The following is a 23,295-nucleotide window of genomic DNA, read 5'->3' as shown; positions in this document are numbered from 1 at the left end:
TTAGAATTGCACTAATTTGAAATTGTTTGTAAAATACCATTATTCTTAAGTTTTAAAGGTAAAAGAATATTATAGATAAAGAATGAACTATTCAGGAGTATCATTTCTTTAATTAGCTAGTATTCTGAAGCTAAAAAATGAGTTGTAAATTCCACGGTTGCTTCGTACAGAATATATATATTTTTTTTTCAATTTTTAATTACAAAAATAAATTTTCTTACGCATTTATCACAACAATTGCTACAAATCACGTCGTTCTTGTAAATTCTTTAAGGTTGTACATTAGAATGCATAATAAAATTAAACTGTAAAGAATCAAGTTTCTAAAGTCGTATGGTTTGTAACAATTTTTATGATAAGTGCGTAAGAATAGTGTAATTTGTAGCTAAAAATTGAAAAACAAAATCTGTACAAAGCAATTAACAACACATTGTTAGCTTCAGGACACTAGTCAATTAAAGAAATGACACTTCTGAATAGTTCATTTTCGATTCGTAATATTTTTATACCCTTAGAACTAAACAAAAAAAAGGCATTTTACTAACAACTTCAAATTAATGTAACTTTGAAAATATTGAGATAGGACAAATGTTTATACGACATGTTTTGCTCAGAATATCTTCGGAAATAAGCTCCGTAAGTGACTGTAAATCCTCGTGAATCACCCTGTATATAGGCCTACTTCAAAATCTATATTTTTCAGCATCAAATTTCCTTCTCCTTACACTGCATAATGAAAAGTTAAAGTGGGAATAGACAATTAGAGGGGCTTAGAACAAAAAGCAGGTAAGTAACGGAAACCTAGTTTTGAGGAAATTACAGTTAAAGTTCTACATGCAATAGAATATTATACACTAGTTTGGTGAAATAATGCCCATATAGCAGCACTGCATATTGTGATCTCTTACCTGATTTTATCCCAAAGAAACATCCTTTTGGGCTATCACAACACGCACTTACCTCATTTTTTTAATAATGTTACTTGCCTGCTTTTTGTTCTAAGCCCCTCTGTTTTGCAATTTTAGTACATTAAAAGGAATCCGTTGGTTTTCAGAATCAAAATTATTTTATTTCATTCTCATAATTTCTATATGAATCCAATCAGAGGTACCATTATGAAAATCTGTCATGTAATTTGAAAAGCAAATCTTACACTTATGGACAGTCAGACAAAGAAATATTTCTCAATCTCAGCGATATTGGAAGCCAAATTTCTAATAAAGTCACCGGCGTAGCTCAGGCAGTAGCACGTTTTCCGGTTAATCCGGAGATGCGTTCGAATGTAGGCCTATGTTCGATTCTCGCTTGGGCTGATTACCTGGTCGAGTTTTTTTCGAGGTTTTCCCCAACCGTAAGGTGAATGCCAGGTAATCTATTACGAATCTTCGGCCTCATCTCGCCAAATACCATGTCGCTATCACCGATTCCATCGACTTTAATAAACCTAGTTTTTGACGCAGCGTCGTTAAATAATCAACTTAAAAATGCATGAAAACCTCGAATCGATTTTCTGTGCCATCAAAATAAATCCCCAATACTTATACATAATGAAAGAGTAAAACCCTAACTAAAGAAAGAACAGGTGTCTTCGTTTAAGATCCTGTTTTGTTTTTCCTGCTGTTTATACAGCTGACGCCGACAAATGGAGATGGACTCGCGGTGATAGTTGTTCTTTCTCGCAGTCCATAACTCACGCCTTGTCACCAGGTGCTTCCAAATTGACGTAATCACATTCTTTCGACAGCATGGCGCGGCGCAGCGCTCATCTGTTTGTCCTGTTGGTGTGCGGGGACAAATGACTGCGGTTGATGCGCTGTTGTCAGATAGGTTTGCGGTTTCGCGCAGCCTCCATGTTGTTGTATAAGCGCCCTCTAATTGAACTGGGCCTGTGATTCATGCTTGCACCCATTTTCAATTCATAAATCCATCCAACTTTATAGATGGTCAATAGGATTGAGGATGCCTGGTTACCTCATGGTTTATGATGCCTTTTCTATTTAATGCTTTATCTCCTCTTTTTTTTCGGAGTGGTGCTAACCCTATTTCGCGGGAGTTTCTCCAGTATTTTTACTGCGTAAGACTGAAATTACCTAACATTTTCACAGGATAGATAATAAGAGTAATATTCCAAAGAAGAAGATAATAAAATAGATAAAAAAGAAAGAAGGAGAAAGAAAAGAAAAACGGAGAGAGAGAGAGAGAGAGAGAGAGAGAGAGAGAGAGGTTAGAACAGGAGATTATACAGATAAAAAGTTAAGAAAACATAACCCCAATGAACAAATTATTTTTGAAACTAAAGAAGAACTTTGGAAAAATACGGCTAATGTAATAGATAAAATAGAAAAATGTAATCTCATGGACATGATTTAGTTACATAGATTTGTCTACAACCTGGGATAGACAACAACAATAAAATATTTAAAATTAACGCTCCTTCCTTAAATACTGTACATCCAAAACAACTGTTGTTCCATTTTCACTAAGGTCCATTGATCTTAAGCATCCTCAATATTCCCTTAAAGTCAAAATTCATCATTGTGGTTGTTCTTTTCAAAATTGTAAATATCCTATTTAAATTCAATCCTTAGATCCTCAGAAATTAAGTAAGTATGCAGGTATTACAATGGAATATACATAGGTCTAATACAGTCTAGTATAGCCTATACAGTCACGAATCTTGAGTTTAATGAGGGTGCTAGGAACAATAGACTGTGCAGGTACTATTTGGCATTGTCTGTAATGAGGCTATAGCAGCGATCCTAGTGGTTAGCAACTATCTATGGCTCCATATTTACTACGTATTGAGCTTCGTGACTGTAGATACTAGACTATAGGTCTATTATGTACTTGTGCAATAGATTACGCAAAACAATTTATTTTTGTTACATTTCGGTCATATTTACCAGTATAATTTATTTAGCATTATTTCGATCTATTCTTCAGTATGGAATTTTAGGATGGCAAAGTGCTTGTAAATCTACTCTCACTCCACTAATACTTCTTCAGAAAAGAATAATTGAAGTACCCCTTAATAAACCTGTTGATTAGGCCTACTGTCCGAACGTTTGTTCACTTATTTCAATGTTCTCAAAAATTATACATATTTATTGTAATGTTTTATTAAAATGTACACACAAAAAACGCAATGAATTCAAATCTGTATAATTGCACTAAAAATTGACTTAATACGACTGGAGGAACCGAAGTGTTTCACAAGCACAGTCCTTAACACAGTCAGATATGCTATTTTTTTAAGAATATGTAGGCCTATTTGTTTAATGTGTATTCGTATATGTTAAATTGTAAAAGTTATAAGTTAATCTAACCTCACATTTTAAACATGACTTGTTTCTAGTTTATGTCTATCATTAAGAGTGTGTATAGACAGCTCCCTGAGTTCGAGTTTTACAGTTTCAGGGTTATTTCTGTTTACAAGTTTACTAGCAAGTGTTTTTACTAGCAATAAAATCATTTTTTTTATTTACTGATACTGTTCAGTATATATGAGATGCTGTCTAGATAAAATGAGAACTGAAATAAAAATGACAATATTATTATTCTTTTTTAGGAAACTTGTTTCACATTCACTTTATTGTCGCACACCCTACTCTGAACTGGAAAGGAAAGTTTTTACCTGAAATGTAGGGTGGAACGCCGTAGCAATATGCATTCGAATAATGATATATCAGCGATAATGCGAAATACTTTCGATTTCTGTTTTGTAATATACATATTGAGTAAATATGAAACTTTTTCAACATAATGAAGTAAAATTTTGTACAATAAATTACTAAAAGTATATAAATTTATCAAAACTGAAAGTTAGAATTTATAAAACAGTTAGGCCTATACTACCGGTTGTTCTGTATTATTTTGAAACTTGGACTCTCACTTTGAGAGAGGAACAGAGGTTAAGGCTGTTCCAGAATAAGATGCTTAAAATATTTGGGACTAAGAGGGATGAAGTTACAGGAGAATGGAGAAAGTTACACAATGCAAAACTGCACGCATTGTATTCTTCACCTAATATAATTAGGAACATTAAATTCAGACATTTGAGATGGACAGGGCATGTAGCATGTATGGGTGAATCCAGAAATGCATACAGAGTGTTAGTTGGGAGACCTGAGGGAAAAAGACCTTTGGGGAGGACGAAACGCAGATGAGAATCTAATATAAAAATGGATTTGAGGGAGATGGGATATGATGGTAGAGACTGGATTAATCTTGCTCAGGATAGGGACCGATGGCGGGTTTATGCGAGGACGGTAATGAATCTCCTGGTTCTCTAAAACACATTTTAAAGTATGTAATATAAATTTATCAATAGATTTATAGTTTAGGTCTAAGATATGAACATACTAATAAATAAATTTCCTGGTTGAGTGTTAGAGAAGGCCGTATGGCCTTAACTCTGCCAGGTTAAATAAACCATTATTATTATTATTATTATTATTATTATTATTATTATTATTATTATTATTATTAATATTATTATTATTATTATTATTATTATTATTATTACTTTGTAAAAGAATTTCTGAAGAACGATCTTACAATGTACCATGTGTTACTGATTTGTACACTCAAATATGTATGGTTGGATATAACAATGAAGAATAAGGATTTAAGAACATGGGTAGCTTTCTCCTTTATCCATAAGTCTATCTACCCACTAATTATCCATCCATCCATCCATCCATCTATCCATTCATAAATTACATATCCATCTATCAATTATCCTTCCATTCATCCACCTATCCATCCATTCATAAATCCACTAATTATTCATCCATCCATCCATCCATAAATTATGCATCCTTCCATTCATCCACCTATCCATCCATCCATCCATAAATTATGCATCCTTCCATTCATCCACCTATCCATCCATCCATCCATCCATAAATCCACTAATTATCCATCCATTCATCCATCAATTATCCATCCATCCATCTATCAATTATGCATCCATCCATTAAGCTACCTATACATCCAACTATCTATCCATCCATCCATCCATAAATCCACTAATTATCCACCCATCCATCCATCCATCCGTCCGTCCATCAATTATCTATCCATCCATCCATCCGTCCGTCCGTCAATCCATCAATTATCCATCCATCCATCTATCAATTATGCATCCATCCACTCATCCACCTATCCATCTATCCATAAATCCACTAATTATCCATCCATTCATCCATCAATTATCCATCCATCCATCCATCCATCCATCCATCTATCAATTATGCATCCATCCATTCAGCCACCTATACATCCAACTATCTATCCATCCATCCATAAATCCACTAATTATCCATCCGTTCATCAATTATCCGTCCATCCAGCCATCTATCCGCCAAATCATCCATCCATCCATCTAGGCATCCAACTATCCATCCATCCATAAATCCACTAATTATCAATTCACCCATCAATTATCCATCCATCCATTTATCCGCACTTCCATCCATCCATCCATCCATCCATCCATCCATTAGCCCACTAATCCATTCGTTACTCCTCTACCAATAGGCCTATTTCTTTTTTTCTTTGTTATATAATTACAGTACGTATTCATCTTTCTCTCTTAGAAGATTCTAGCCTTGCAGAAAATTAATGTCATTTTCAACCTAGCAGCCACAATGATCTAATGGCTAGAGTGCTGCACTTATGATTCTGCGGCCCAGGGGTTCGATCCCCTGTGTATCCCCAACTTATAATTTGTGTTGGACAAGCCAGTGGTTTACATAACACCGGGGTTTTCCCCGGGGGCTCCGGTTCCTCTGTGGTATCCCAACAAATCTCCATCATCATCATTTCATCTCATCGTGAGTGTAACGTAAGCCAGCATCCTGTGGCGCACCCTGGACAACGACTCTGCCGGTAAATTGATCTACATCTGGGTGAATGATGAACAGTCAAATACCCGTCATTAATAAAAGAAAACAGAAACAAAGAATCTGTCTCATTAGTTATAGAATATGAATGCAGTGTTATGGAGTGGCGTGATGAAAATACTCCGTAAAATACATCACGAACGTACCGTAATAAAAATACTCGTACTAAAAATAAAATACGCGATTAAAAATCGCTTGTGCCAGCATTATATGCCAGACGTCTCAGGCCTTTGTTTCACTTTATACGAATTGAGTAGTCTTAGTTTCCATGTTCAACGCATAACAGAGTAAAATTCCTTTTGACCTCATTGGAACAAATTCTAGAACCACAACCAGAAGCTCTACCGACTCAGCTGTTCTCATTCTATTTCCTCACCTGCATCTGAGCCAAGTTAAAATCTTCACAGGGCTGACCTGATGAGGGAGCTGCTGGCTCGTCCCCGTTGTCACAAAAGCGGAGGCATCCGGTTCACACTCGGAGCGCGTTTTATTGGCACCACAAAGCGCTCAATGGACGCGGCGGCCTTTCCTATTGGCTGGTCATTGGTAAAGTAATTTTTCATCGCTCGGTGCATAAAGGCCAGATTTCCGCGCAATTTAATCTCTACATGTAAATCAAATTATCGGTGCTGATCGTGGAAACTGTCTGCATTTTACTGATCGGCTCTCGTGGCGTCTAGCCAGCGATGAGAGGACAGCGGCTCGAGGTTCACATCCCGACAGGACTGCCTTTATAATTACAACCAAGTTTCTGGAAATAACTGTAATATTAATTTTTGCACGATAGTGTGTTTTCTCGTCGTTACAGCAAACGCCCGCCACGATTGAAAGTTCATTTTACTGAATTCAGAGTTGCCAACCTAGATAAGTATGTTGAAATATTACAAATAATTAAGATATATGGGTCATATGAAGAGACAAAGAGGAAGCCAGAAAACAGGAAAGACTAGAGAATGCTGGGTTTAAAGTGAAAGAACTGCCCTTAGGCATAACACTATGAATGAATGAGTTGTAATGAAAACCACTGCCTTCTATGAATGCTAGAATCCTAATAATGCATGTAAATTTCATACGCAAAAGGCAGTGTTAATTAATATACATTATATGAAAGAAAGCACTGCATTTGAAATGTACTGAACTTTGTTTAAACAATTCAAATTTCATTTAACAAAAAGAAATAAGAATTATTCCAATCGAACACGAAATATTACAAGTACATAAATCGATGTACTCCTTCAAATTGAAGTTGATAGCGAAGTTTGTACGTTGACCAGACTGCTAACATCAGTCAGCTGTTCATAGTGTAACGTGGGTAGCGTATATCAATATTAAAAAAAAATATAATTTTCAAAATACCTACTATCGTGCAAAAGATACTGTACAATACAAAATCTCTGAAACTGAAAAATTCGCTTTTCTGGTTTTTCAAACTTTTCCTAAATTTTGTAAAATGTTCTTTCCAACCTTGTAACGTAATATAGGCCTACTATTTCGTGTTCTTTATTGAACAGTAAACCAAATGTCAGAAAAAAAATTTAAAGAACAATGAGGATGGATAGACAGACAGACAGACAGACTGACAGACAGATGGATTTATTGAGTAATATTATACATACAGATTTTATATTAACATACTTTTCTCTAAAATCCAATGCACGGGTCTTCTGACCGTACGTACTTTGTACCTAAAACAAGTCCTACTTTGTAGGTTTCACCCCCCCCCCCTCACCTATGATTATATCCAACTACTCTCTAAAAGAACACACATATTAAAATGAATATGGCACAACAAAACACATTATATAGTATATCCTAACCTAAAACAGACATAAAAGTGTATAGATGAGGATATATCTGCAGTGCTTGGGAAAAGTGACATAAGTCAGTTTCCACAAACCATTTTTTGATAATTTATTGACGACTTACACTGATTTATGTTGATTTGATTTTTTTTCTGTATGAATTAATTTAATGGGAGAAATACTTATGTATTTTTTTCCAAGCGAGCAGATGTTCCGTAAGTTGTTAATAAATTCTCAATAAATATAACAATACTTCTAATTCGAATCAGAAACTGGTCAACAAGTGGTTTCAATTTACGATAACTGTGTGGTGGCAGTTTTACTGGTGGCAACGGTAGATGTGTTAGGAATGGTTGTAAAAGTTAACTTAAGATAATGTTATACAGAGCTTCAAAATCAGTCCTCTAACATAAAGATGTTTATAAATCTTTATTTGTAGTGTAGGATACGCCACCCAAAAATAGTAAGTGAATGCCAAGTAGGACTATTTCCTCGATGTCTTTATTTTTATTACATTAAAAGTGCGAAATAGATTAATATTTTATTGAACTGCTTCAGTGGACGAGAGTGTAACACGTATAAGCTTGACCTCGTATATCGTACATACTGTATTGTCAAGAATGGAAGGACTCTATTGTAATTCTCTTCTCATCATTAACTTTGTGAGGAACGATTCTACAAAACAACGAAATGCAACCACGAAGCGAACAGAGGACTCCTGACTGTCAGTTCAAGAAATTGTCAGTCTACGTTCTGCACAGCATATTCATGGAACGAATTTCAACTTATTTAAAAGTTTGTAATGGGAGCCTGTAAGCACAGATAGCTTTTTGCTCGCGCGAATTAAAAACTTGTTTAAAACTAAAATATACATATAAAATTATAATGGAGAGACTTGGAGAACTTTAGCTAATCGACATGACAGAATGTTTACCTACACCGATATTCGATAATGAACAATGAAAAATGTTTATAGACAATGTTTAATTACAACGTTAACAAAAATTGCTCCAGCCTGACTTTTAATTGTGGGCGGGTTTAAATGTTTACAGACAATTACGGGGCCGTATTGGAAAAATTCACACGACCAAAACGGATGCCCCCAGGAGGGGAGGTGGTGGGAGAGGATGGGGATAACGATATGAAGTACACACTGTTCAAAACTAACACCACCATAACAAAATAATATGACGGTGGAGCAGATAAAACAATAGAAAAACTTGCAGTATTAAAAAAGTTTTATTGAAGGGAAATGGTAACGTACCATCAAATATTTCTCAGTACAGTGAAATGGGCCGTGGCAATGAAAATTCCAACCAGGCATTTGTCTGAGTAACTGTGAAAACCACGGAAAAACTACAGTCAGGTTGGTTCGGTCCTGGGAAGTGAACCGCGGACACCTGGAATGCAAGCCTCGTGCGTTCCGCTCGGTAAAGTGATGTTATGATGAAGAAAACTGAGTACAAAAATGTTCTGTTTTGGGGAATAGAAAGCAGTTATTAATGCTGATTACGAGATCTTTGTGAGGACCTTAAAGCGTGATGCTAGATAATTTAGAGTAGAAGTGTGTAGAATTCTGAATAGGAGTGACACAAAATGTGCATAATTCTCCTTTCACTCATATGAAACTATGATTGTAGTTTGCCGAAACAAAGGAAAATACAGTCAACTTTGGATATAGTGAACTCGGTTATAGTGAACATTCGGCTATAGTGAACTCGGTTATAGTGAACATTCGGCTATAGTGAACCTAAATTGTTGGTCCAGACCCGCATACATTAAAAAGTGCATTAATATTTCGTTTATAGTGAACCCTCGCTTCGGTTATAGTGAAACTTGTATCCAGACAAATTCTTATTTGAAGTCAGTCCTTCTTGTATAAAATTGAAAGAATGTGTTGAGAACAACATTCTAAATTTCTTACTGCTTTAGTCAAGGGACAAAGGTAGGATTAGTGATTCCTAGACAACGAGCTGTACTGTAAATTCAGGCAACGCGTGACGATCTTGCCTCATTCCGCCTTCGAAGGATTGCCATTCTGTTCTCAGGCACACTACTCTACTGTTATTTCTAATCCTCCACCATCAAAGGGTTGCCTTTTGTTGTCAGGAACATTGACGGATAGCATCGAAACAACGAAAAATGGAATTGCCTTCTTTTATTAAAAGGGGACTGATATTATGTCTAGAGCATAAATGAAAGTAAGATTTCGATGGCTTTCAAACTCCATCAATTCTCCCAGTTTCCATTAAGTGACCTGGGAAATTCCAAGGCTGAGTACGTAGTCACACTGTAACAGCGTTTGTCACTTCTATCTGATCTAGTGTTCAAAGAGTGAATGTCTTGTATAAAAATGTCGAAGCGTAAAGTGTTTTCTTTGGAAGATGAGACGAATATAATAAGTGGTATAGAATGTGGTCTTTCGCAAGTGGACGTGGGTCGACAGCGTACTTTAAGTGAATCAACTGTGAGTATACACAAAAATGAAATATTTTAGTTTCTTGTTCACAATTCCATTCATTTCTGTCATTTAAGATTAGGGGAGATACACTTTGAATATAGTGAATCTCGGATATAGTGAACGAAATATGAAAGTACGCAGAGGTTCACTATATCCGGAGTTGATTGTACTTCAAGTAGGCCTATATCAGCGGAAAGTCGAAATAAAGGCTATACGCATCTAATTAAGTGAAAGGATTAAGAAAAAGGGTGGACATTTGTCGAAAATCGATCATCTTAGACTCAGTGATCGGCAAAGATGACGTCATATAAAATACAACCCGCAAAAGAAAGCAAAGGCGGAGATAGGAGGAGGGAGGTATAAGAGGAGAATGTGGGGAACATCTTCACTATTAGGCCTACACTTTAACACTGCGTAACTTGGAAGTAACAAGTGATGGTTAAGAGGAGGGGGATCATTCCTTACCCTTCCACCCTGCTTGTGTGTGGGGATTGACTCACGAGTCAAGAAAAGCGACCACTGGCTGTCAACCAAACATTCTCATTGGGGCATATAAAAATGTTATTTTGTTCTTCCCCCATGTTAATAATGTCAAAACAAATGCTTATACAAATTTTGATCATTATGACAGTAATTTTCCGTGTGGCCATTTACAGAAAGAAAACAAGATTTCATGGGAAGCTTGATTGGAACAGTTACAGATATCGTTGAACTATTTTAAATATATTCTCTGCCGGAAATGAGACATTTATCATACCGTGGGATCAACTTTTGTATCCCTGTGTCGTAGAAGTTTGCCGCCTCGACTCGGAACCAATGTGTGACAGCCGCCTGCACCTATCTATTGATCCAAAGTTATGAAAAATGTCTCAATTCGGGAGAAGAATATATTGAAAAATAGCTAAAAAAATTGCTGTAAGCCTATCTGTTCCAATAAATATTTCCATGAAATTGTGTTTTCTCTTTGTAAACGGCCGCAGGGAAACTTCCTTTCTGGGCAGCCCTTATAATTGCTCTCGAGTGGCCAACATTTGTAGAAGAATTTATTTTGACATTAACATGGTGGAAGAAAAAAAAATAACTTTTATTTGTCTGCCCCCCATGAGAATATTTGCTTGTTATATGAACGTACAAGGTAACAATGTAGGATCCGGAGATAGGAAAGAGGAGACAGGGAATATCCAGATGTTACTGGTCAGTTTCGTTCAAGGAGGGCGAAGGGCAATGGTCACGTACAGCAAAATACATGATAATATGAATAGTGACTAAAATATCAACAGTAACAAAACTGATTTAAAATTTTACATACTGGATTATGACAGTTGGGTCTCGAAGAAGGTTCTACCCTCCAAACCCATAATGGGTCTCTCCTATATATTAATATTTTCTCTCTCGCTCTCTCGGAGCAACGCAGTGCGATGTGCAGATGTTTGTTTACGCGTTGACGTCACGTATAATTTGCTAATGGAAGCAAGCAGGCGCAGGTGCGAAACAGTGAAATTAGAAACTTGCCCGGAATTCGGGTTATGCCGTTGCTGCCCTCTTCTTGACCGCAGCCTCACAACAAGTGAAGACCGAAATGCGGGATTTATCTGGCCGGTTCAGATCCAACACATGGATTTCGTGCAAAACAATAGGCCTAGATGCAGGGAGACTTACGCATATTTTCAGATATAATCAACTGACCGAATTTAGGACGTGTGCGTAAAGCTTAGGAGAACTGAATATGTTTGAAAAGTAAGAGTCGTTCTAGTACATATTTTACAGGGACATCATGTTATTTTTAATTCAATTTTTTATTGTATCTGAGTTTTTGAATGTACTTCACTCCCACCCCTTCTACTAATGAAGTTCAACCGTCCTCCACACAGATCCAAGACCGCATATACAGTCATAGTAGCCTTACGGTCATAGTAAATAGTACGTTCCAAAAATATGTTCGCGTTTTCCAGTGACGAAAGAGCTTTCAATATTGCATCATTTTCCATTCGCCTATGTCGCATCCCAGTTTCCCCCACCTGCTTCTATTCGCCTCTCTGTAAATGCTAGTGGCTGGGCTGTCTTAGCTCTTTTCTGGGAACATTAATTTCTGTTATGAAATGGACGTCTACGTAATATTATACCCATACAATTGTTTAAAATAACTTAAATAAAAGCGCCTCGTTAAGTAATTAAATGTCACGTGATTTCCTCCCTTTCTAAGACGCTGCGACATAACCATTTGGACGGACAGTAGATAGCATGTCTGAGTAATTTTATATTTTCGGATCGGGCAGAAGTGAAGAATGAATTTACAGTACGCAAGGTCTCTTTTATAGAGTAGGTACAGAATTATTTCAACATGAGTTACTGATACGAAGTACGAATCTGGTAATTAGAATTACGTACAATAGTCTATAGTGCGATAATATGCACATTAGAACTGAAGCCTGTATCGAAATGAACTGCCACCATTTTAAAAAATGTGTTTAAATATCCATATTACGATTATTTTTCAATTTAACTTCATTCTCTATAATGTTCGCTAATGTGTTATAGACAGTATAATATACATTGCATAATGAATACGTCCGCATGGACAGCTCAGTTCGTGAGTAAAAACACTCATTGTTAATACTATACTGTATTTAGATTAATCAAAAACCTAATGAAAATTATGAAACTCAAAATCGCGATATTTCCTAGTTTACGTAAATGGATGAACTACTTTTGTTCCCTCCTATACCTAGCAAAGTGATTTGTTTGTATATTACGCCAGTATCATCGAACTCCAGTCATGGAAGGAGGTAGCAAACGATGTTTCCGGTTCTTAATCGTTGATCCAAAGGTATAGCAAGGTTAATATTAGAAATGTTAGTAAAAATAAAATGATGTCCCTGTACAAAGTCGTGCCTGCGACTTGCGTAATAACCGTGTAACTTATAGATGTCTATATTATATCACGAATAAATTAACCGATTACGAAAAATGTTGTTCCTATTGCGTTTTTAATTCAATTCTTTTTCATGTTCCGATGAAAACGTTTTCATTAACATCAGTATCCCTGTCGCAGCGGTGATTTCTTATAGACGATCTTAAGCCTTGGTTTTTCTGAACTGACGCATGCGACGTGCGAGATGCGAGGTGGCGCACAAATCCGGACTACACGAAAGATAGTGAGTGGTGTCTGTAACTGCGACGTGCAAGCTCACTATCTCTTGCATGGAATATGAAACTGAAGTAAAAAACTATGAAGACAGAATTTTAAAAAGTGGAAATAGAGCACGAAATAATTATTAGGATTATATTTGTATAATTGTATGTAATTATATTGTAGGATTTTCTTCTTGTACTTGGTACCAGATGTGGGTCGCTTTCATAAAGGAGTTCATTGTCCCTACAAGTTCTTTCGATAACCAGAATCGTTTCCTGAATTCATTCATCATCGTCACATGTATCATAAGACTTACTTGTATCACGAAATTATCGCTGTCGTAGCCTATCAGCATTAGTATTTTTTCTTCCAATGAGGAAAAAGAAAAAAAATGATGATAGTGATGACGACGAAATGTTCACTTGATATTAACTTATGCAGTATTTATTAGTAATTTATAACATTTACACTTTCGCCATAGCCTATTATAGGCTATATTTATTTATATACAGGGTGATTCACGAGGATTTACCGTCACTTACGGAGCTTGTTTCCGAAGACATTCTTAGCAAAAAGAAGTCATATGAACATGTGTCCTAATCTCAATATTTTCAGAGTTACATTAATTTGAATTTGTTAGTAAAATACTTTTTTTCTTTAGTTTTAATGGTAAAATAATATTACAAATATTTCTTTATTTGGCTAGTGTTCTGAAGCTAAAAATGTGTTGTTAATTGATTTGTACAGATTTTGTTTTTCAATTTTTAACTAGAATTTACATCATTCTTACCCACTTATCACAAAAATTATTACAAATCATACGACTTTAGGAACTTGATTCTTTACGGTTCAATTATGCATACTAATGTACAGCCTTGAAGAATTTACAAGAGTGGTGCGATTTGTAACAATTGTTGTGATAAATCGTAAGAAAAATGTAATTTTGTAGTTAAAAAAATGTACGAAGCAACTATGGAATTCACAACACATCTTAGCTTCAAAATACTTGCTAATTAAAGAAATGATACTCCTGAATAGTTAAATCTTTATCTGTAATATCTTTTTACCCTTAAAACTAAAGAATAACGGTATTTTACAAACAAGTTAAAATTAGTGCAGCTCTGAAAATATTGAGATTAGGACACATGTTTATATGATAGTTTTTGCTTAGAATGTCTCGGAAATAAGCTCCGTAAGTGACGATAAATTCTCGTGAATCACTCTGTATATAGAATTATCCGTTCATTTATCGGGAGTTAAGTTACCCGGAGATACAGAGTAAAGGTGTCTAATTCCGTGATACCCCTAATCCCGTGATAAAATTGCAACTGACTGCCATGGAGTTGTGGTCTCTGACTTTTAAATTTCTGAAATACCTAACAGATGCCAGGAGATGTCTTCTTTTCAATTCTATTGACTACCCGCCTTTTGAATAGAAGCAGTCGACTGCAGAAGCTTTTGTTCAGTGAAAGGTGGTTGACCAGTAAGTTTTTCTTTCTCTTGTGACCGCTTCTGAAGAAACATTTTATATTTGAGGTAAGAATTAATACAGCATTATAAAAAGGATATAATATTATTACTTTAGATTATAGTCAGCTGAATCAATGTCTATGATTATTTAAACATTATGAGACAATAACAATGCTACAGGAGCTTTCCCATTTTCGGATTTATGTTCATATTTCTCCTTCCTGGCTCACTCGACCAGTGATGTCAACGCTAAATTGTGAAAATTAATGTGCAAGAAAGAAAATAGTTGTGGAAATAATAATATAAATAAGTTATAGAAAACATAAATTAAGAATTATAATAAAATAATAGGGCATATATTTAACTTAATTACTGCTGTTATTAGGAATATAAATAATGAGAAATAATTGTATTATAATTCAATTTATTATAATTTAATTTTGCATTGAATTTAACTTTCAGTTTATTTTGTTTATAATAAATTAATATGTAATATGTATTCCTGTAGTTACACAAGTATTTTCTATTAAATTTGTCACTTAGGCCCTTTTCTATGTTGTAATTTCTTGCTTAAGCCATATTAAAACAATATACCATGACCTTAATGTGTTTTTCCAAATATACGTTTGTTTTCTGAGCAGTTAATGAGGATTATTTTAGTATCACGGAATTAGGATATCACTATCGCGGAATTTGGATCCCTGTCACGGATTTAAGAGCCACTGTATAACAATGAAGAATCATATTATGTACCAAACTTGTGAAACTGTTGACACTGAATGTTGTAAAAACTGTAGGTAAAGGTCCAAATAACGCCATTTAGGTGTTATTTGAAAATTTTTATTACAATTTTGGCATAAATATAGACTTTATTAAATATGTCACGGAGTTAGGCAACCTTACCCTATAGCCTACATTAAATAAACGCTAAGGGACATTTCGGCAACACTTCAATCCATTGGATAAAGTTATGTAATAGCTATCATACGTTCCATAAATCAGCCCTAAGTCACAAACGTTTGTTTTCAATGTATTATCAAACTTGAGGGTCCGGAGTGGTGCTGACCCTATGTCAGATATCTCCCACCACGTGTGTCAGGTTTAATGTTTAATTTTAACAGTCAATGTTCGAAAAAGAGCAACCTCCAACATGGGTAATATTTCTAAGGAAGACCAACACCCATGTAAAAGACATGGCAGATACAGATAGGCGAGAGAACAACATTAGGCCCTAATATCGGACAAGGGCTGGATGCTTTCAGCCTTAGAGGTAGAATGAACTCGGGAGTTAAATTAAAAGCAATTTACACAGCAGTCGGGTTGGCATGTGAGTGATGATACACACGGCCTAATCCTACTGAAGTCCGTGAAAATATCCTTCCACATATTGTCGAAATCTTTCTCACGAATCATACTGACATTTTTATATCCGCAAACATGGAGTAACTATTTCCATTCATAAAATTTCAACGACTATATACAGTCAGCAGCAAAGAGACAGATATCATAATGCACACGTAATTTAGTGTAATTATTTTATTAGGATTTTTCTACAATACAGTAGTTATTCTTCACCCAAAGAAACTTTCCTACTCAAAAAATGTTTATCCTCAGCAACTTCTTCAGCAAGATCTCTTCTAGTCATACTCCTTCTGACGTCATCCATCAATTGTTCTCTTGGTTTTCCTCTTCATTTCCTTCCCTCCGCAGTCCACTCCACCATCATCTTCGGTATTCTTCCGTTTTTCATTCTCTCCACGTGTCCAAATCATTTTAATCTTCTTTCTGCAATAACTTCAATTAGCCTAGGCCTACATTTTTTTCTACCTCCATAATTTCTCTAATTCTTTTATATATAAATTGTTTCCTTCTTGATATTTTCTCGCCGATCTCCGCCAGAAATTTATTTCAGTAACCAATAGTAAATTCGTTTTCGTGTATTTTGTCTAATATCCTTTAAAATTCACCAGACATACAACATTACTTAGGACCGAAGCGATTTTGTTTAATGACGACTTTGGCCGGCTGATGAGGTTCCAGCCACTGTTTTTAGGTCTGATGTACCCAGTTTTCATCACATGTATCAATTCTCCTGATAAATCTATATTCTATGGTATTAGCGATGAGCGGCGACAGATATCCACGCTGCGTTGAACTTGTTCAGGTGTCAATTCACGAGGTACAAATCTACAACTTCTGTATAATTTTCTAAGCGTCTTAATGTGGCGACGTATTGTATCTTGTGAAGAACCAAGTTCTTCTGACAACAACGAGTACTTTTCTCCAAAACACTGTGTATTCTCAATATTTCAGAACGTTTTAATCCTTAATATCTTTTTCTCCATTATTGAAACGCTGAAACCATAATTGTGCCACACGCTCAATAACAAGACCTTTACCCTCGACTTCACATATTTTTTGTCACGGCAGCAGCTTTATAGGCTTAAATCTTGTTTCCAACAGCGCGTTAGAACGGCTTCAATCTAAAACTTTATTACCTTCAAGTTATATTCTTTGTATTAACAACTGACAACTGTCACATGCTCACAATAAGCGTTAGAACGACTTCAATCTAAAACTTTATTACATTCAAGTTATATTCTATGTATTAACAACTGACAACTGTCACATGCTCACAATACGCAATAATAACCATAGCGTCGTGTAAACTGCATTGCCCAACATTGCCCACCTGAAAAAAAATTATTAAAATCTTACAAAACATCAAACTTTTAACCTACATTACAGCCGATGCCACCGTTTCTGGCGTGTGAAATAAGTAATGGGAACGTTGAGAGCGAGTATCTTATCTTTGCCACAAAATGTGAGCGAGAAAGCTGACAACTATGATTGGCAGATTGTTGACGTCACATCTGGTTAGGAGGTGGTACCACTCTCAGCCGAAGTAGCAACAGATGCCCCTGACTGGAAAGTGCACTCAAGGATACAACCCCAAAAACGCGAAGTGCGAGTGTCTTGGCTTTGACGCCGTAGGCAGATTGCTGACATGAAGTGTTGGGTGGTACCGTTCTCAGCTGCGCTGGCAACAAGTGCTCACTGACTGGCTTTTACTCAAGGGCACGCGCCAAAAACGCTGGCACTGGCTGTACTGTACAGATTCCGGAACGGACCATAGGCCTAATACTAACAGCAATATTAGGCCTAATATTTCCCAGCATTTATTGGATTTTTGCTGCACTTCTTCGGTCACTTGTTTGAACTTAATTTCACTCTTAATGTTTATTTGCTTGTTGGATATAGTTAATGACGTGGTTATCTCGTATGGAATTATTTTCTTTCTGTCTCTTTGTTCCACCTATTGCAACACTTGATAGACTGTCAGTTTCACTCCCAGCTACTGGATATCAGCGCTATGAAACTGAACATTAATTAATTTTTACTGAATAAATACCAGGACTGAAACTAGTCATCGACACTTGTTCCATAAAATTAAAATATACTCTTTGCCTATTGCAAACATTTGTCTTTCTAACTCAATGTGCAGTTGAAAGTGACTGTCAATTTCGCTACTCCCTTTATACCTTGGTTCCTGTGAAAAAAACTCGACCCTAGTGGCATCATGTTGATCTACACTACTGCCTGGCGTAAGAGTCCGCAAGGAAGAGGCCGAGGATTCGTTTCAACTGTTTACAGTTGGTTCAGACTTCCGATGGCAGCATTGGTCTGTTTGCCATGAAACTGGATATTGCGGCCATTTTATCAAACAGTTTGCAGTTGCTAATATCCGCCCCAATGCCGCGCGGGTTTGCATAATTCGGACTCTTCCGGCGACGTTCACTTCTTTCCAGTTCCCATGGCAATAAGGGACGAACTGTTTCACTCAATTTTTTTCGTTCTCCGTTCTTTTTTTTCTGTTACTCTTTGCAACAAACTGTTTACGAAATCTGTTTCCCTGTGGCTGTTGTTCGACTGGTTTTTTTGTGTCGTTGGAGTTGCCTACTTCTATATCTGTAGTAGAAATTTCATACCACACTACACGTTTCTTATTAGAAATAAATTACTTTTATATAATGATTATTGTGTCTATGTTCCTGATGAACTTCAGTAAAATTGATCAGAAAATATCTCATCATTTAAACCAAAGGAATACGAAATTAATTTTGATGTAGTTTAAGGACGCAGCTAAAACAGGAAGCATGACTCAATTACTATTACTTCTTCCATAGTACTGCACTACAACCTTGGAAAATTAGAGAATTACACATATAAATATTTAAATCACACAGCCATTAAATATATGAAAAAGACCCACATCACTTGATTAATAACTGTAATAATAATTTTTTAATAAAAAAGCCGCCCTAAATAAGAGTTCGAATAGATCGGCCTACTAATCAATTCATAAAGAATAATCATGAAAACAAATTGTGTGACAATCTGAAAGGAAAAAGAAAACATTAAGATAAATGATATGAAAACATAGGAAATAATTTACAATAAAAGTTTGTTGGGTACAAATGATTACTAATTTACAGCTAAGGATGATTTTAACATGAGATCCTATGGCATCAATCGTAGCATCAGAAATTTTCAATTGTTTAAGTTGATTTAAATTTTCTCGTGGGATCGTGCCACGGGCACCGAACATGAGCCCAAAAACTGTCCAATGTGTGATGTGGTATTGTGCTCCAAGATGCTGACAACAAGGCTCATATATGACTTGTTTTTCACGACACACCTCTTGTGGCTGTTGCTCGTGCATCTCGAAACGGATTGTGGGATCAAGAATGACACCCTTATCCTTCTGCTGATCAATTATGATGATATCAGCACGTCTAGTAGAGCCATCAGAAGAGACGCAAGCAACCTTCTCATAAACCTCATAGGAAGCATTCTCACGGATTGAAGATGCGATGAGAGAACGAACCGTATTCTGTCTGATGATTCGGAGCAATTCTCCATGATGGCAGAAACCCAAGACGTGAGGAAGCGTTTCTTGCTCGTCGCATCTTCTGCAACGGGTTGAATCAAGAGTTCTATTCTACCAGGGAGGGTACGTACAGGTATTGTATTACAGTTTATCTTAATTGCTTGCGTCCAGTGACTCCTCGAAAGTCCCTTTTTGGTTGAGATCCACGAATTACCTTTCTTCCAGTGAGAATAGAAAACAACTCCCAAACCTTTACTTTCCAATTTGCTCCATTGATGAAAAGAATCTTCATCTTTATATTTAATTTTTAATAACAATATATCTTACGTGAGCTTCTTGGTTTTCAGTAACATACACTGTGTTAATTATGTATGGAATATTGCTAATAACTCTTTATATATTCATTTTATGAAAAAAAAAATACCAAAAACTTGTTGGAAATATCTAACTAAAACTTAACAAATAGTCCTCAAAGTCCATTAATGATTCTCTCAGAGATCTCCAACAGACAAGCGGCGTACTGTGGCTGCGTGTTTCTAATCCATGAATATTTTATATATGGTGTAAGTAAAATGATGGAGCGATGTCTTATCGCCAATAACTACCTGATTCAGAAATCAGAAATCGTTGATAAAACTTTCTTTGCCAACAGGAACTGTTAACTCCATGTAATTCCACGAGTTACTGAGCTTTCAAGAGACAGATCAGTCAATCTCTCAGAGAGCATCTTCTGCTGTGCAAAGAATTAAAATCAGACAACTGTTAATCCTAACACTAATATCTTTTGCAGAATTGTTAGTCAACTGTCCGAAGACAAGTCTGAACCTCATAAGTGATACCAAGAAAGCACTAGGGTAACCAAGTGTAAATGAGGTCAAAAAATAACAAATCCTTAATTTTATTGTTAATTTCGTAATATATTACACTCATAACATATCATTAGTTAAAGCCACATGTAAGTATTACTTCCTCAAAAATGTTTCTTTTTTACTCTAAACTAACTGTCTGTACATGAACTGAAATATTTCATTGCAGTGACCCTTTTTACCCTTCAGTATAAGGATAAATGGGGTCAGTGTTTCGGGCAAATCGGGTCACAATTTTTTCCCTCTATATACCTGCAAGGAACGTTAAATTCAATATTGAATTTATTTAATTTAACACTTTACACCTTCCACAAACAAACACTGTTTTCTTTTCTGCACCAACGAACTGTGTTGCAGTGTAGTCCAGAACCACATGCGTACAGTTTCAAAATTCTAGACACAAGTTCATTTTCTTGTTCTGGAGTAAACGTAGTTTGATGGCCTTTACTTTTCAAGTGGTTGACGTCGTTGCAGACATGACTGAGGAACTCAGCATGACGCTGGCTTCTTCCCTTGCGAAATGCTTTAATAGGCTTCTGCATGTCGTTCTTAGTCCACGAATTTGACGTTTTCCTCTTACATTTAACCATCTGTCGCAAAGAATTGAAAATAAATACTTAATTTGAATGGACTAATTTGAAATATGTTGACCCTATTTGTCCTATATTACTGACCCTATTTAACCCAAATTTAGAACCTTTTTTGCGCAAGAGGTTGGTAGTACTGAATACTGCTTCGACGAAGGCGTTAATAGCCATAATCTCTTCTAAAAAGCTTAAACTTAATATTGAAAGTTAATCGCACAAATTCTCTACAATAGTTGTTGTAAAATAATAAAGGAACCGTAAAGCATTATTTAAAATGTATAAAATACTCTTAACTCACCTTTATATTCTCTCTATTCTTTTACTGTCAACAGAAAGAATACACACACCAGCTAGCATCAATGGCATTCAAAATGTACAGGAAGTTCTCTTCCTGACCAGTATATGGTAGCACTTGCTTGAACTGGTTTACGCTTGAATATGGAGACATGGTTTTGAAATTGACCCGATTTGACCTCTGACCCGATTTAGACTGAGTTACCCTACTTATGAGGCAACTAGGCTAGGAGATAATGGGTAGGGTGCAGAATAAGACAGAAATTTCAATAAAATATTACAAAATATGGGTACCCTCTTTTTATGATCAACTTACGTAGGCCTACAACAGTGACTACCAACATTGGAAACATTGTGTAACCTAAGAACTCATCCCAGTAACAAACGTGGGGTTTACGTTTGCAGATATAATTGAATCGACGCTGCAAAGGGGCGGAGCTCCCCAGAAGGCGAAGTTGGCGTAAGACCCCGGAGGATGCATGGACTCAGTTCGGAACAGTTTAAATCCCGGCTTAAGCGCCGTCTTGACCAGAGGCTCATAGGCTTACGACCAGGATTAGCCTAGGTAATGTGCAGGCACCTCACCATTTTCGTCAATTTGAGGGCAAAACTCTCGCCGCATCGATTTTGAAATTAACTTTAACTTTCCTGGAATCTCTTGTAAGAGCGAAACGACCCCAAAGCTCAGTTTAAGATTTGAACTTCTAATCTCACGAAAAACAAAAATCGGTGCAACGTAACCACTGCAGGTATTATATAGTGTGTTAAGGAGAAGTAGAGATATGGATTTATTGAGCAATATTATACATATAGATGTACTATATTATCAGAATTTTCTCTTAAATCCAATGCACGGGTCTTCTGACCGTACATGCTGTGTAAAACAAGTCCTACTTTGTAGGTTTCACCCCCCTCACCTATAGTTAGATCCAACCACTCTCCAAAAGACTACATAGATTAAAATGAAAATGGCACAAACAAAACACATTATATAATATATCCTAACCTACAACAGGCATAAGAGCGTATAATTGAGTAGTTACCATTATCCTTCGTCAGTTCGCATCACAAACTTCAACAGCTGAAGTTCTAATCTGTCTCGCCTTCAAGAGGAACAATCCAATCTTTTGTTCGCATTCTCTATTCCTATGAGGCCAAGACATGCAAACGAACTCCTATTCTGACTTAGCATCGAGAGTAGTACATATTTTTTTCCGGATATGTTCCGATTCGACACACTGCGATAAAATATGTCTCCAGGAGTTCTTTTCCTCGCAAAGTGGACAAAGGCGCTCTCCTTCATCAGTGACAATTTTATTACTCTTCCATGCCCCCAATCTTAGTCACGCTAAACCTGCTCTACAGTCTTTGTTACAAGAATTTATGTAGTCACATCTTCCCCAGTTAAGCATGAGATCTGATTGTAAATGTAGTGAGGACTTTTCCGAACATGGAGGAAGTATTCAATATCTTGAGAGATGGTAGTATTCATCGATCAATAACAAAATGTTTAATAAACATGGGTCCTAAATTTAATATCTTCAGAGATATGAGAACCTGTTCACCAATATCATAGGAAGTGTTCAATGTGATTTCCATTAAGAAAAGAGTATTACATATTCTGAAAGGTGGTATTATTTATCAAAACAAGGAAAACAGTCTAATAAACACGGGACCTAAAATTAATATCTTTCGAGATATATCTATACGTATTGTTCATGAACATCATAGATATGGTAAGTACGATTTCCATTAAAGAAAAGCAGTCAATATTCCGAGATGCGGTACAATTTATAAAAAATGTTTAATAAAACTTGGAGCCTAAAATTAAATTTTGTAGGAAACATGTTCTTCGAAAGTGATATTGTAAGTACAGCATACATTC

The sequence above is a fragment of the Periplaneta americana genome, chromosome 15 (assembly GCF_040183065.1).
Source record: "Periplaneta americana isolate PAMFEO1 chromosome 15, P.americana_PAMFEO1_priV1, whole genome shotgun sequence".
In the NCBI taxonomy this organism is placed as follows: Eukaryota; Metazoa; Arthropoda; class Insecta; order Blattodea; family Blattidae; genus Periplaneta; species Periplaneta americana.
The sequence above is the reverse complement of the archived record's forward strand: the minus strand, read 5'-3'. Positions refer to the sequence as shown.